This window comes from Sus scrofa, chromosome 17, assembly GCF_000003025.6.
Source record: "Sus scrofa isolate TJ Tabasco breed Duroc chromosome 17, Sscrofa11.1, whole genome shotgun sequence".
NCBI classification, from domain to species: Eukaryota; Metazoa; Chordata; class Mammalia; order Artiodactyla; family Suidae; genus Sus; species Sus scrofa.
The window spans coordinates 46,932,766-46,949,954 of NC_010459.5; the positions used below are offsets into that span (position 1 = coordinate 46,932,766).

Sequence of the window (17,189 nt, forward strand, 5' to 3'; positions counted from 1 at the left end):
ACCATAATTTACCTAACCATTGTTGGTGGACGGTTAGACTGGTCTCGGCCTTTTTGCTGTCATACACAATGGAGCAATGAATACCTTTTATGCTCATGTTCCAATATTATCTGCAGGATTATTCCAGAAAATATAACTGCTGGTGTTAAAGTAAATTTTTTCTCATATTGAAATTAAATCTGGCGATCTCATGCTCACTGTCAGCCCAAAGAAACACGTTTTTTTGTTTTTTATTTTTTAAAAAATTCTTTGTCACACCACCAAGTTGGAAATTAGAGAGAGAGGCATGTGCCACCCCTCCCACATCAGTTTTCACGGCTTTAAATATCCCCAGTCTAGCAAGCTTCCGCCTGCGGCTCCAAATCTTCCCGGAATAGTCTCCATCTCAGGTGACAGAGAGAGAAACTGAGGCACAGGCAGGCTCTGAAACACAAGTCCTGCCCCTGCCCTGCTGTCCCCTTTCCACCCAACGTTTCCTTCCTTCTCTTTTCCCTCGGCGACAAGTTCCAGGCTGCCAGCCCCCACCCTGGGTTTCTCACCACTCAAAATCCCAACTGCCAGCCGCTTTCTCTCCTCCGCCCGCTCGGGGGCAGCGGCCGGGGCCGCGAAGTCTCCTGGTCCCCTCCGAGCCGCCGTAGCGCCAGCCTCGGGAGAGCGGCAGCTCCGGTTGCCAAGGCAACGTGCGCCGCTGAGCGCGGCCGGCGCCAGGCGGCCCTAGGGAGGCGCTGCGGGCCGGTGGCCCGGGCTCGGCTGGCGGCTGCACTGCAGGTGAGCAGGGGCCGGGAGGGTAGTCGCGGCCCAAACGCGCGTCTCCCGGCGTCGACTCGTCGCAGCAGGCGAGGGGCTGGGAGTCTGGGGACCCCAAGGAAGGAGACCGGGGCCTGACCTTTAAGCTCCCTGCCGGCGCCAGGGCGGCGCCCCCTCGTGCCCTTTAACCCTCGGCGTTGGTGTGGAGAGCGCTTTGGGATGTTTATTTGGGGGCTGTTGGCCTGATTTGAAAGTTTCTTAAAAAAAAAAAAAGCCATTCTTATTTGGGGATCGAGGAATAACTCGGAACTATAGAGAACGTGCTTCTGTGCGACTCTGGGGCCAGAGAGGATTGATTTCTTTGTGTATCAGTTTTCCCATCTGCAGAATGGGGATAATGAGAGCACCTGTCTTAGATGGTAATTATGAAGTATATTTAGATTTCAAATTCTTGCAGGTGAGTCCTCAATCCTTGGGAGCTTTTATTATTACTACCACTACTACTAGGAGGTCCATCATTGAGCATGTATTGTGTGCCAGGGCCTGGGCTGATGGCCAGGAGTAAAAAAGTGAATGAGACATCTTGTTCTCAGGGAACTCCACAGTTTTACCGTATAAATAGGAATTCATTGTGGTTCCAGCTTTGATTTTTGACATACTGGGGATTGTGAATATGCAGAGAAGTCAGTTCACCTAAATAGCTGGAGATGAGGTTGTGGAAAATGGTCAAAGAGAGATTCCAAAAGAAGATGACTTCCAAAATGAGACATGAAGGCTGCCTTTGTATCTGCTGGAAGATGAAGCTGGTGGAGTGCGTTCTGTTCTAGGTAGAGAGAACAGCCAGTGCAAGGTCTTGGGGTGAAAAATGCAGACTTCTTGGACATTTGCAAGGATTTCACAGCCTGGTTAGACCGATTGGAAGTGGTCTGGCTAGCTGTATTTGACAGATAAGCAGTTGCCCTTGTAAGTTTTGAGGCGTTTGGGCTTCTTTGTGGGGTCTAGTGGGGCGCACCAAAGGATTTAAATCAGGTGATGAATATGTATTGTGTGTGTTTGATCAGAGGTTTGGTTTTTTGTTTTTTCTCAGTCTCATCACTCCTCCAGGCTGTTTTTCACATTGCGGCTATTCATTTATGCAAAAAAAAATATTTTTCATCTTGCAAAAAAATATTTATTGAGTGTCTGCTGTGTGCCAGACACTGTGTTAAGTAGTAAGGAATACATGCCATGTCCTCGTGGCATGTATTCCACACATATTCAAAGATACTTTTGTGGAGACAAAAGCAGTTCAGTACAAGTGGAATTTAATCAATATTGGAAGAGACCCATTCAGGGAGATTTTGCTTTTTTTTGGGGGGGGGAGGCCCAAATCATTCAGGGCCACTATGTTGCACACTCTAGACAGAACCATTCACTTAGACTACACAGGAAAAAATGGCCAGGGAAGTGGGAGGAAAGCTAAGAGTGTGTAGTAATGAAAGCTCAAGGAAGAGGTCAACTTTGCTGGACGGTGCTGCTGAGATTTCAAGCGAAATAAGTTAAAGGCTAAAATGTGCCTTTTGCATAAGTAAGTATAGAGGTCACCAAGCACTTTAATTGAGCAGATTTGGTGAAAGGGTGGGGGCGGAATCTATAATATCGGCAACTTCCAAAGGTTCAATGTAATATGTCAGTGGGATGAGAGAGAGTGGGATGTGAGAAAGTAAAGACGGTGTAGGCAGCTCCAAGAAGTGTGGCTGTGAAGGGAAGCGAGAGAAGGCAGGCTGTAGAGTGGGGAATCAGGTGAAGTCATTTTAAGCAGGAGAGAGACACGAGCAGATTTAAATGCTGGTGGCAGAGAGCCAGCGAGTGAGGGCGAGGCTGAGAAAGTACAGATGAAGGGGAAAAATCGATGGCACAGCTTTCCAGAGACTGTGAGAGTGGATGCGATCCACAGCACAGATCCTTTGCAAAGAATCTGATGGCATCTTTTTTTCTTTTTTTAATTTTGAGACGTGGAAAGCAAGTTAATTGCTGAAAAGGACTGCACCTTTTATAATGTGTAATGCAACCAGAAAAAAAAAAAAGATGTCCATATGGAAAGTTATGTGTTCCTTCTCATCAGATAGCAGACACTTATTGAACTAATACTGTGTTGAGCACTCTCCATGCACTGGTCTCAGGTGATAAGACGATTTTTACAACTCTGGGAGATAGCCACTAGTGTAATCCCCAGCTTATGGTTGAGGAAATTGAGATAAAAATGCTTGGCCAAGGTCACACAGGATTTGAATCCAGGTCTGCCTGAGCCCAGAGCATTTGCCCTTAATCACTACCTAAATGCTATGATTGTCTACATATGATATGATTATCTGCTGAGAAAATTCAAGGGAATCGAGTTAAAAATAAGCAAACCATAAGGTAGGCAAAAACCATAGCTTTATGCCAGCAGTCATAGTCAGAAAATGGAATGGTGAGATGACAATAGCAACATGAAAAATAAACACCTAGAAATAGACTTTAAAATAGAGTAACTGTTGCCTAGAGGTCAGGAGGTATAGGTCCGGATGGGTGTTTGCATGAGGAGAAGGTATTTTTTTCCTTGGGAGAAATCAGGGCGTTGATGCCAGAAGAAGGGCATGTAAAAAAAACCAGGTGTCTGTTATGAGACAGAATGAGAAAATATGCAAAGATGTTGACTATGATGTTTTTATAATGTGGAAAGACTGAAAACAGACTGGTTAAATTATGATGCAGTCATGTGATGGGTACTATCAGCCATTAAAAAAGGAGGTAAGAACGATATATATGGGAAAGATGTTTACATCCTATGGTTAGGTGCGAAAAATAGATTGCAGTGTGTTTCTATTCTTGTTTTTTTAGGCGTCTACATCCATATTTATAGGCAAAATGTCTAGAAAGACAAGTTGTTTAAAACAGCTTTTTTAATTGTCCTAAAATACCCGTAATATCAAATTTATCTTAACCATTTTTAAGTGTACAGTTCAGTAGTGTTAAGGATATTCACATGGTTGTGCAGTCAACCTCCAGAACTTTTTCATTTTGCAAAACTGAAACTTTATACCCACTGAAACAACTCCACATTTCCCCCTCCCTCTAGCACCTGTCAGCCTTCATCTGCTTTGTTTCTATGAATTTGACTACCCTGGGTACTGCATGTAAGTGGAATCATGCAATATTTGTTTTTTCGTGATTGGCTTATTTCACTTAACAATGTCCTCAGGTTTCGTCTGTGTCATATGTCAGAATTTCCTTCCTTTTTAAGGCTGAATAATAATCCCATTATATAGATATACACATTTTGTATATATGTTGTATGTAAGAACACATTTTGTTTACTCATTTCATAGATGGACATTTAGGTTGCTTCCCCCTGTTGGCTATTGTGAATAATGAGTGTGCCAGAAAGATAAGTTCTTTTTGTCTGTGTCATGAGATCATGGGGAGATTTTTATTCCTTTCCTTATTGCTTTATTTTTCTTTTTATGAGCATGAATGGCTTTCGCAATCAGAAAAAGCAATAAGGATATATTCTATATGGGCAGATGGGGAAGTAAAGGTTAAAAAAATGCAAAAAAAAAAAAAAAAAAAGACCTGATCTAGGGCAGTGGCAGCAGGAATGAAATGGGGTGTGCAGGTTGAGAGACATTTCAGGAGAATCAGGAGGAGTTGACAGCTAAGAGGTAAGGGAGAAAGGAGTGGAGGATGAACCTTGGGGGCCCGTGGAGAGAAGGGGCTTAACCCAGGGGAGGAGGAAGGAACTAAGGGTGGGGAGCCACCTGAGCCTTTTTGTTCAGGAGTTGAGTCTTTTTCCTGAAAGCGGAGGGAAACCATTGAAAGGAAGGGAAATGACTTAATCAGATTTGCATAGAAAGATCACCCTGGCTCCTGCCCACCTATTCTGCAAGCTGAAGCCATATAGTGCCAAATTTCCCTTTGTGTTACTTAGGCTTGACCCCTTGCTAATTTCCTCTTGTTTGAGATGAAGCATTAGCCCTGAAAGATGCCTATCTGTTCTTCTCAAAGCACCTGGAATATGTTAAACAAAGTCCTATTTAGATTACATTGATTCCTAATTGCTTTCGGTTTTATCTTAACACAGTCTCCTGTAAATTTGCTTTCTACCTTTAGTAGGATTATAATTGGGAATGTAAACAAGAAATATAAACAACTCAAGTTAGAGACCTTCAATTTATTGCAGATATCTTAGACACTCTCCTTTGGGGAGAAAGGGGCCAATAAAGTGAACAGTGTCTTATTATTATTATTTTTATTACTCAAATGAATTTATCACATATGTAGTTGTATAATGATCATAACAATCTGATTTCACAGGATTTCCATCCCACAGCCCAAGCACATCCCCCCACCCCCCAAACTGTCTCCTCCGGAGACCATAAGTTTTTCAAAGTCTGTGAGTCAGCATCTGTTCTGCAAAAAAGTTCAGTCTGTCCTTTTTTCAGATTCCACATGTCAGTGATAGCGTTTGATGTTGGTGTCTCATTGTCTGACTGACTTCACTTAGCATGATAGTTTCTAGGTCCATCCATGTTGCTAAAAATGCTGGTATTTCGTTCTTTTTAATGGCTGAGTAATATTCCATTGTGTATATGTACCACTTCTTGATCCACTCCTCTGTCGATGGACATTTAGGTTGTTTCCATGTCTTAGCTGTTGTAAATAGTGCTGCAATGAACATTGGAGTACATGTGTCTTTGCAAGTCATGGTTTTCTCTGGATAAATGCCCAGAAGTGGGATTGCTGGATCAAATGGTAGTTCTATTTTTAGTTTTCTGAGGAATCTGCATACTGTTTTCCACAGTGGTTGCACCAATTTACAATCCCACCCAATAGTGTAATAGGGAACAGTGTCTTATTAATGGGTTACTGTTAGTTCAAAACAAAAATTCTTGTGTCCAAATGGATTCAGCTCATTACCTGTTTCTACTCCCACAAACCTGTAATCAGTCTGTCTCTTCCAGAGCATCGCAGAGAGCGCGCTTACTGTTGTTTGTAAGCGTTTGCAGCTTTTAAGAGCCGAATGTCTTAAAAGTGTGAGCCTGTGATCTCATTTCACTCCTTCTAGCAATCCTATGGGATAGGGATTATCATTCCTATTTTCAGATGAGAAATTGAAGACCAGAGGATTTAAGAAGCCGCTCAGCTCCTACAGCTAATAAATTCTGGAGTTTGAATCCAGGTTTTCTTAGTTTTTTTTTTATTACAGCTTCTTCTTATGGCAAGTTTTAAACATACACAAAAGTACGAAAGATGTATGAGTATAAATACCTTATGTTCACACCCCAGCTTCAGCAGATACCAACCTGGGGTCAGTTTTATTTGATCTCTAACCCCTGCTCTCCTCCCACCTATGATTATTTTAAAGCAAATCCTAGACATATCATTTAATCTTTAATATGCATTTTGGAGGTAAGGATTTTCCTCCCCCTCTTTTTTCCTCTATAATCACAATATTATCACACCTAGGAAAATGAACAGTAGTAATTCCTAAATATTACCTAGAATCCATTTGGTGTTCAGTTTCTTCAGTTATCTCATAAATGTCATTTTATACTTGGTTTGTTTGAATTGGGATCAAAACAAGGACCACCTATTATTTCTGGTAATCCACAGCAATTTCACCTGTCCTCCCCGCCGCCCAACCCTCCCTGTCTTTTATTTGTTGAGGGAGAATCAGGTCATTCGTTCTGTACAGCTAGTCACATTCTGGATTTGGCTTTTTATATCCCTTTAATGTATTCCTCTATCCCCCCCCCTTTTTTTTGGCCATTGCACTTTATGGGTAGTGCCGTGTGTCACATCAGCAAGCAGTAAAGGCTGGTTCTCACTTTGTGTGGCATCGGGATTGATCATTGGGTTCAGGTGTTGGTTAGCACAATTCCTCTGTTGTAAGTTTCTCATGAGCCTTTCACAGAATGATTTTAGCAGCTGTCACTGGTCATTGCCTAGCTCTACTGTTTCATTAGGGGTTGCAAAACAAATCCAGGTGTACTTGATGCCAAGTCATTGCTCTGTTAAATCCCATGTCTCCTGATTAAAGAAAGCTTTTGCAGAACTGCTATTAATAATTCAGCTTAATATATTTTAAAAATAAATCTGTATGCTCCGTTCAGTACTGGTTACTTATAATATTGCTTTCCTGGGTTGGTCTTAGGTGTTGGCAAAACCACACTGCGAAGGGCTGCCTATATCAGTGCTTTTCAAACTGTAGGTTGTTCCCTACAGTTGGTTGGGAATTAGTTGGTAGAGGAATTATTTGGGAGAGGAATTCCAGCATATTTTTTTTTCTTTTTTGTCTTTTCTGGGACTGCACCTGTGGCATATGGAGGTTCCCAGGCTAGGGTTCTAATCAGCACTGTAGCCACTGGCCTACGCCAGAGCCACAGCAATGCCAGATCCTAGCTGAGTCTGTGACCTGCACCACAGCTTACAGCAACGCCGGATCTTTAACCCACTGAGCCAGGCTGGGGATTAAACCTGCAACCTCATGGTTCCTAGTCAGATTAACCACTGAGCCACAGGGGGAACTCGACCAGCATATTTTTTTAATTGAAAAAAAGAGTAGAAAGGACAGGTGGGGAAAAGTGTATATCATACAGGAAGAATAAGCTTTTCTTTGTAAAACTCTTTTTTTTTCAGCTCTTTATATGTATGTGTGAGCCATGATGTGAAATATATTCCTTATTGGGGGTTATATTCCAAACCATGTTGGTCTAATGTTCAGATGATCACCCTGATATGTAGCAAGTTTCTCATTCAAGGATCCAATTATGTTCAAATCTGCTACTTACAAAATAGTGCCGTGTATCGATCTATTTTAGAATTTCATTTAAGGGGTTTTTTGGTTGACTGCCAGTTAACCAGAATTGCATTACCCCCAATGACCTAATCCTCTACTCTTCAAGTTGAATACGTGAATAAATGTGAACTCTTCCAGGAATTTTCATACATGGCTGATATTTTTGATGCTTCGTTATCCTTGAGGTAGGGGAGATGATTCCACTGGCGTCATTAAAGGCATGCTGGAGTCTGATCAGTTTGAGTTGTTTGGGGAGGAGAAAGAAGTCAGGACTGGGTGAGTGGAGAAACCACCAGCCCCTGGGCTGGCTTCTGAGGCATAGGAGTGGGGCAGTGGCCGCCAGACAAACCAGGCCCGCGTGGTAGCAAAGGCAGTCCTAGTATTGTTCCCGCCCTGACATCAGTGGGTGGGGTATTTAGTAACAGCAGCCACCAGGCCCCAGGAAAGGCAGACCTTGGATTATAGTGTACAGTTAACATTTTAAAGCTGTGGAGACGTTGGAGTTCCCCGGTGGCCTAGCAGTTAAGGATTCAGCGTTTTCACTGCTGTGGCTCAGGTTCAGTCCCTGGCCCAGGAACTTCTGCATGCCCTGGGCACAGCCAAATTAAAAAAAAAAAAAAAAAAAAAAAAAAGCAGGGGGTGGTGGTGGTGGCCATGGAGTCAGGGAGTATAAGTTGCTCAGAATCAACCAGTAAGTGGGTGAGCCAAATTTCAACACTTTACCATATCCTGGAAATATTCTGAATAAATATATGTTGTTGAGTGAGTGCTTTAATAATAGTACCTACAACATATAGTGGTAAGGATTGAGTATGCAGTTAAAGCACTTAACATAGTGCGTGCTTGTGAGAACCCCTGAGTAAATATTGGCTGCCATTATTATTTCTTCTTCTTTTCTTTCTTTTTGGATGATGAATTTAATTTATATTTTAAACGTCTCCTTATTGATTAAATGATTAAAGCTGGATTACAAGGATTTTTAAAAATTGAGACGTAATTCACATATTACACTGTATTTGTTTTAGGCCTGTGACATGATTCGATATATGTATATATTGCAAAATGATTACCACAGTAAGTTTAGTTAACATCCATCACCACACATAGTTACATTTTTTAAAATTTTCCTTGTACTGAGATCTTTGAAGATTTATTGTCTTAGCAACTTTCAAATATACAATAGAGTATTTTTAACTGTAGTCACCGTGCTATACATTGTATCCCCATGATTTACCAGTCTTATAACTAGAAGTTTGTGCCTTTTGACCACCTTCACCCATGTCACCCATTCACCACATGTTTCTGGCAACCACTGGTCCGTTCTCTGCATCTGTGAGTATGGTTTTTTTTTTGTTTTTTGTTTTTTAGAGTCCACATATAAAGGAGATCATACAGTATTTGCCCTTCTCTGTATGACTAATTTCACTTAGCATAATGCCCTCAGGATTCATCTATGCTCTTTTAAATTATAGGATCTCCTTTTTATAGCTGAATAATATTCTATTGTATAAATATACCACCTTTTCTTTATTTGTTCACCCGTTGATAAATACATAGGTTGTTTCCATGACTTGGCTATTGGAAATAATGCCGCCATGAACATGGGGTTGCAGATCTTTTTTTTCAAAATAGAGATTTCATTTCCTTTCTTTTGGGCAGATACTCAGAAGTGGAATTGCTAGATCATAGGTTAGTTCTAATTTTAGTTTTTTGGGGAACCTCCACACTGCTTTCCATAGAGACTGTACAAGTTTGCATTCTCACCGATAGTGTGTAAGGATTCTCATTTCTCCAAGTCCTTGCCAGCACTTGTTATCTGTTTTTTCACAAAAGCCGTCCTAACAGGTGTAAGGTGATATCTCACTGTGGTTTTGATTTGCATTTCCCTGATGATTAGTGATGTTGCACACCTTTTCATGTACCTGTTGGTCATTTGTATGTGTTCTTTGGAAAATGTCTATTCAAGTCCTCTGCCCATTTTTTTAGTTGGATCGTTTGTTTTTCTTTTGAGTTGAATAAGTTCTTTATATATCTTGGAAATTAACCTTTTATCAGATAGATGATTTGAAAATATTTCTTCCATTCTGTAGATGGTTTCGTTGATGGTTTCTGTTGCTGCATGGAAGTTTTTCAGTTTGATGTAATCCCATATGTTTACTTTCGCTTTTGTTGCCTTTGCTTTGGTGATGCCAAGACTCATGTCAAGGAGCTTGCCGCCTATGTTTTATTCAAGGAGTTTTATGGCTTCAGGTCTTATGTTCATGTTTTTCATCCATTTTGAGTTGATTTTTTTAATATAATGATTTTTTTCATTATAGCTGGTTTACAGGGTTCTGTCAGTTTTCTACTGTACAACATGGTGACCCAGTCACACATACATGTATAGATTCTTTTTTCTCACATTATCATGTTCCATCATAAGTGACTAGATATAGTTCCCAGTGCTGCACAGAAGGATGTCATTGCTTATCCATTCCAAAAGCAATAGTCTGTATCTATTAACCCCAAGTTCCCAATCCATCCTGCTCCCTCCCCCTTGGCAACATGAGTCTATTTGCCAAGTCCATGATTTTCTTTTCTGTGGCAAGGTTCACTTGTACCGTATAGATTTTGAGTTGGTTTTTGTATATGGTGTAAGAAGTGGTCAAGTTTTAGTCTTTTGCATGTGGCTGCCTCTTTTCCCAAACCTATTGAAGATACTATCCTTTATCCATTATATTCTTGGCTCCTTTGTGTACAGTTAATTGACCCTATACATGTGGGTTTATTTTTTGGTGCTCTCCTCTCTTCCGTTGATCTATATGTCTGTTATTTCTGAAATATGATTCACATTGTTGATTGGTTAAGCCTCCTGGTACTCCCTGCACAGTTTCACATTTCAGCTGCTGCCTTTGCTTCCATATGGATTGGTGGTACACCCTTCTCATTGAAAAAATGATTATCAGTCTCCTTTGTTTTGAGACAACTAATAGTTAAACATATTAGAGATTAGCACCTAGTTGGTGTAGCTCTGAAAATGGTGGGATCTGGGGGAGATATAGGCAGATGATACCTTATGAACAAAGAAACAGAGCAAAATGTTTTGCTCATAAAGCCTTCTTTTTTGTTTTTAATTTTACTCTTATCAAAGTGATAATAAAGCCTTCTTAATTCTGTGCTGTAAATTCTCTAATTGGGGATCTCAACTCCCTGGAGAATGACAATTTCTAAGTTTTTATAAATAATTTGATAAAATGTTTAGTTGTACATGAGGCAGATTTGGGTGACTATAAAGAGTGATTCTCCATAGCCAGTGTACTTTTAAGACTAGATGGTGTTTCTTAGAAACGAAGAAAACCATAGAAAAGATCAATGAAACGAAAAGCTTGTTCTTTGAAAAGATCAACAAAATTGATAAACCCTTAGCCAGACTTATCAAGAAAAAAAAGAGGACTCAAATCAATAAAATCAGAAAAGAAAAAGGAGAAGTAACAGCGGACATCACAGAAATACAAAGAATCATAAGAGACTACTACATGCAACTATATGCCAATAAAATGGAAAACCTAGAAGAAATGGACAAATTCTTAGAAAAGTGTAATCTTGCAAGACTAAACCAAGATGAAATAGAAAAGATGAACAGACTAATCACAAGTACTGAAATTGAAACTGTGATTAAAACACTTGCACCAAGCAAAAGTCCAGGACCAGATGGCTTCACAGGAGAATTCTATCAAACATTTAGAGAAGAGCTAACACCTATCCTTCTGAAACTATTCCGAAAAACTGCAGAGGAAGGAACACTCCCAAACTCATTCTATGAGGCCACCATCACCCTGATACCAAAACCACGCAAAGATACCACAAAAAAAGAAACTTGCAGGCCAATTTCACTGATGGACATAGATGCAGAAATCCTCAACAAAATACTAGCAAACTGAATCCAACAGTACATTAAAAGGATTGTCTGTCATGATCAAGTGGGATTTATCCCAGGGATGCAAGGATTCTTCAGTATCTGCAAATCATACACCACATTAACAAACTGGAGAATAAAAACCATGTGATCCTCTCAATAGATGCAGAAAAAGCCCTTGACAAAATCCAACACTGATTTCTGATAAAATCCCTTCAAGAAAGTGGGCATAGAGGGAACCTACCTCTACATAATAAAGGCCATATATGACAAACCCACAGCTAACATCATTCTCAGTGGTGAAAAGCTGAAAGAATTCTCGCTGAGATCAGGAACAAGACAAGGATGTCTGCTCTCGCCACTACTATTCAAGATAGTTTTGAAAGTCCTAGCCACAGCAATCAGAAAGTAAAAGAAATCCAGATTAGAAAGGAAGAAGTAAAACTATCACTATTTGCAGATGACATGATGCTATACCTAGAGAATCCTAAAGACTACCAGAAATCTGTTAGCGCTCATCCATGCATTTGGCAAAGTTGTGGGATACAAAATTAATACACAGATATCACTGCATTTCTATATACCAGCAATGAAAGATCAGAAAGAGAAATTAGGGAAGCAACCCTGTTTACCATCTCGTCAAAAAGAATAAAATACTTAGGAATAAACCTACCTAAAGAGACAAAAGACCTATACTCTGAAAACTGTGAGACATTGACGAAAGAAATCAAAGGTGACACAAACAGATGGAAAGACATACCATGCTCTTGGATTGGAAGTGTCAGTATTATCAAAATGACTATACTACCCAAGGCAATCTACAGACTCAATGCAATCCCTATAAAATTACCAAGGACGTTTTTCACAGAACTCGAACAAAATATTTTAAAGTTTGTTTGGAATAGCCAAAGACATCCTGAAAAATTAAAATGGAGTTAGAGGAGTTAGGCTCCCTGGCTTCACACTATACTACAAAGCTACAGTCATCAAAACTATATGGTACTGGCACAAAGACAGAAATATAAACCAGTGGAACAGGATAGAAAGCCCAGAATTAAACTCACACACCTATAGTCATCTATGACAAAGGAGGCAAGAATATACAATGGAGAAAAGACAACCCCTTCAATAAGTGGTGCTGGGAAAACTGGACAGCCACATGGAAAAGAAGGAAATTAGAACACTTCCTAACACTGTACACAAAAATAAACTCAAGATGGATTAAAGACCCAGATATAAGACCAGATTATAAAACTTTTAGAGGAAAACATAGGCCAAACACTCTCCTAACTAAAACGACAGCAACATCTTCTCAGATGCACCTCCTAGAGTAATGATGATAAATACAAAAATAAACCAATGGGACTTAATTAAACTTAAAAGTTTCTGCACAGCAAAGGAAACCCTAAACAAAATGAAAAGATAACCCACAGAATGGGAGAAAATATTTGCAAATGAATCAACTGACAAGGGATTCATCTCCAAAATTTATAAGCACCTTCTGCATCTCAATACCAAAAAACAAACAACCCCATCAAAATATGGACAGAAGATCTAAACGGACAGTTCTCCAAAGAAGACATATAGATGGCCAAAAAACACATGAAAAGATGTTCAACATCAGTAACTATTAGAGAAATCAAAACCACTATGAGGTACCACCTTACACCAGCCAGAATGGCCATCATCAAAAAGTCTACAAACAATAAGTGCTGGAGAGAAAGGAACCCTATTACACTGTTGGTGGGAATGTAAATTGGTGCAACCACTGTGGAAAACAGTATGCAGATTCCTCAGAAAACTAAAAATAGAATTACCATTTGATCCAGCAGTCCCTCTCCTAGGCATCTATCCAGAGAAAACCCTGACTTGAAAAGACACATGTACTCCAATGTTCACTGCAGCAGTCTATACAATAGCCAAGACATGGAAACAACCTAAATGTCCATCGACAGAGGAGTGGATAAAGAAGTGGTACATATACATAATGGAATATTACTCAGCTATTAAAAGGAATGAAATAATGGCATTTGCAGCAACATGGATGGACCTAGAAATTATCATGCTAAGTGAAGTCAGTCAGACAATGAGACACCAACATCAAACGCTATCACTGACATGTGGAATCTGAAAAAAGGACAGACTGAACTTTTTTGCAGAACAGATGCTGACTCACAGACTTTGAAAAACTTATGGTTTCCAAAGGAGACAGGTTGGGGGGCGGGGAGATGGACTGGGAGTTTGGGATGGAAATCCTATAAAATTGGGTTGGATGATTGTTGTACAACTATAAATGTAATAAAATTCATCAAGTAATTAAAAACAACAACAAAAACAAAACTAGGTGGTGTTTCCATTTGAATACTTGTACCAAAGCCTAGCATTCTACTGTCTGCTGCTTACTGATTATATATTGCTGCCTAAGCAAATAAATACTATGTATATATATGTACACTATATGCTATACAGTGTATGTAGTATATGTAGTGTATATATACTATAGTTTATATATAGATATACTAAAAATTATATATTATGTAGATAATTTTAAGTTAGTTTTTCTGAAACATAACATCTGTCTCTGTGTTTTTAAGTTAAAATCTGAGGCATTAGATCTTTTCAGGCCCCATGAGTGAAAATAACTAAAAGGAAAACTGAATTAAAATGGTATCTCTAGGAGTCCCTATTGTGGCTCAGTGATAACGAACCAACTAGTATCCACGAGGACACTGGTTCAATCCCTGGCCTCGCTCAGTGGGTTAATAATCCAGTGTTGCCACGAGCTGTGGTGTAGGTCGAAGATGTGGCTCAGATTCCATGTTGCTGTCTGTGGTGTAGGCTGGCAGTTGCAGCTCCAGTTAAACCCCTAGCCTGGAAACTTCTATATGCCATACCTGTGGCCTAAAAAGCAAAAAGTGAAAAGAAAAAAATCCCAGAGAGCCTCATAAAATAGGTAGCTTTTCTATGGCTCTGAGTCATTCTTTTATTTCAGCCAATATTTGGAAAACGCTACAACTCATAGGAATGCAGAGAATGCAGAGTTGTATAGTGGGAAGAACAAGACTTTGGATTTCAGGCAGATCAGGGTGACCTTGGGTAAAATCTCTTAGTCTTGGTTCCCTTTTTTGTGAAATAACTCATGATGTTTGAAAGTTAACCATTATAAAACCAGGCCACTACAAGGGACTTAATAAAGGTGAGTTATCCGCCTTTTCTCCTGTTCCCAATTCCTTAACCCTCCGTGCTGTGTGCGCCTACCTACCACCAAAAGGAAATGTGGAAAAGAAGAGTTGGTGATCTAATCTTCATTTTCAACTTCAGTTAAGCCTATATAATTATTGCTTTCTTGTGTGCATAAAGTTTAATATTCAGTGGTTCTTGGTGATCTCTGCATGTAGTGTGTGGTACACGTGGCCGTATTTTCCAAACCAAAAAAACTGGGTCTTGTGGTCGTAACGAGAAGCGTATACTTAGAAGGTCAAGAGAACAGCAGGTTTTACAGTAGTGCAGTCTCGGCGAATCACAGGTGTGTTCTTAGGGATCCAAAGGAAGCAGTACAAAGTCATGGTTAGGAGGCACTGGAGTCCTCTAGACATGAGTCTGAATCTTGCCTCTTTCTCCTTCTTGCAAAAGTTACTTAACCTTTCCTTCTAAGCTTCAGCATTTCCTCACATGTAAAATGGATGTAAGGAAAATTCCTTATCTTTTGTGAGGTTTGCATGAGATAAAGGACCTAGCATAGGGCCTGACAGGTAGTAAGTACTTAACTTTATATGCCAGCTGTTAAATTATTGCAAGACTTTTGGAACGTGTACAATTATTCAGTAACTTTTTTTTTTTTTTTTGCAAAAGCCTGTAGAGTAAAAAAAATTCAAAATAACTCACCGTTAGGAATTCCCGTCGTGGCTCAGTGGTTAATGAACCTGACTAGCATCCATGAGGATGCGGGGTTTGATTCCTGGCCCCACTCAGTGGGTTAAGCATCTGGTGTGTTGCCGTGAGCTGTGGTGTAGGTTGCAGACTCAGCCTGGATCCTGCGTTGCTGTGTCTGTGATATAGGCCAGCAGCTACAGCTCCAGTTGGACCCCTAGCCTGGGAACCTCCACATGCTGCAGGTGCAGCCATAAAAAGACAAAATAAAAAACAAAAACAAAAACCCTCACTATTTTGTAACTTACTGTATAATAATTTCTTTATCAGGCCTGGTATAAAAAAGGCACAGAAATAGTAAAAACCCAGTGCCCAACTTGGCATACCCCTTGGGAAGACCTCACTTATTTGCCTTTCTCACAGTATTTCAGTAACGCCTAGCACCTAGTCCATTGCCTCTATGATGATCTCTCTGTAGCGTGGATTTTTTTTGGCTCATGTAACTTGTACTTGTCGCAGTGGTAGGACAGACTGCACTGTCTCAGGCTTCTTTCCCTGAGATTCTCTTGGTTTCGCCCTCCCGGGGGTGTTGGCTTCATCCTAGGCCAACAGCAAAATATGGGTAGCATTTCTGGGCCCAAGATCCATTTATGGCACCTACTAAAGGAGTAGAAAGATGCTCTCTTCCGTCATCCTAAGAGTGAGAATTTTTCCCAGACCCCCTCAGAATGCTAATCCTGTAATGTCATTGGTCTGAATTGGGTCATGTGCCCATTCCTGAACCACTGCCTGTCACCAGGGCAGTGCCATGCCTTATTGGCTTAGGCCTGGTTCTTGAACAGGTTTTTTATTAATTCAGGGCGTGAAATTATCTTCAGGCCAATCAGAAATAGAATTGTGTTTCTGTTAGGAAGGGAGTTTTTCTGTGAGTAGGAGGAATGGACTCTGAGTAGATTGGGCAGTTAGGGATTGTGTTGACTGCTGATAACAGAGTTTTAAATAAGACAAGTTATTTATTTTTTCTTTCAAAAAACGTTAAAACAAGCAGTCTCTTGCTGGCATGGCGGTGCTACAGTCCAGATCTTTCTGCTTCCCCATCCTTGTCACATGGTTGGCATGCTCATGGTCACCTTGTTGTCACAAATGGGCTCCCGGCTCTCTAATCAAACAGTCCTTCCTTGAAGCAGGAAGAAGTAGAAGGGAGGCCAAGGACACCCTTTAAAGCACCAGAAGCCCCAGCCAGATGTAAACTATTAAAAATTATCCATTTTAGTCTGTGAGGAAGGCTGGTGAATGTCATTCTTAGCTGGGCACATCCATGTGCCCAGCATCAGAGGGCTTCTGCTGCTGCGGAAGCGAGGGAAGTGGCCATAGGCCTGGCAGCACGCAGCGCCCACCACCGGAGGCAGCCGGCAGCGTCCTCCATCCCCTCCACTGGGAGGAAACCAGAGTTTTATATGTATTTACTGTCTTTCTCTTTACGGTTTTTTAATCAAATAATGAGACATACTTTATCTAACTTTTTGTAATTCATATTTTCCATTTAATCACGAGTATCTTTCCATGTGAGTTAATATACAGTAGAAGCTTTTTAACCAATCTCCACATGATGGATGCTGACAGGCCATTCTTACTATAAAACCTGTGTTTAATTCCCATGGCCTTCTGAGTGTTCTCAGTTAACGACTAGGCTATGCTGTCCATTATAATAGCCACAGGCCACAGGTGACTGTTGGAATTTTAGTTAATTAAAATTAAATTGGAGTTCCCGTCATGGCTCGGTGGTTATTGAACCTGACTAGCATCCATGAGGGCACGGGTTCGATCCCTGGCCTCGCTCAGTGGGTTAAGGATCTG

General features: G+C 40.5%; 1 protein-coding gene across 3 annotated transcripts in view; it reads left to right on the top strand.

Moving 5' to 3' along the window:
* The window catches only part of PKIG (cAMP-dependent protein kinase inhibitor gamma), a 110,627-nt gene continuing 94,090 nt past the window's right edge, over positions 653–17,189 (top strand). The window contains exon 1 of one of the 3 annotated variants that reach the window (XM_005672949.3): positions 653–768. The gene's annotated coding sequence lies outside the window, so the exon portion shown is untranslated. 3 annotated transcript variants of the gene reach the window in all.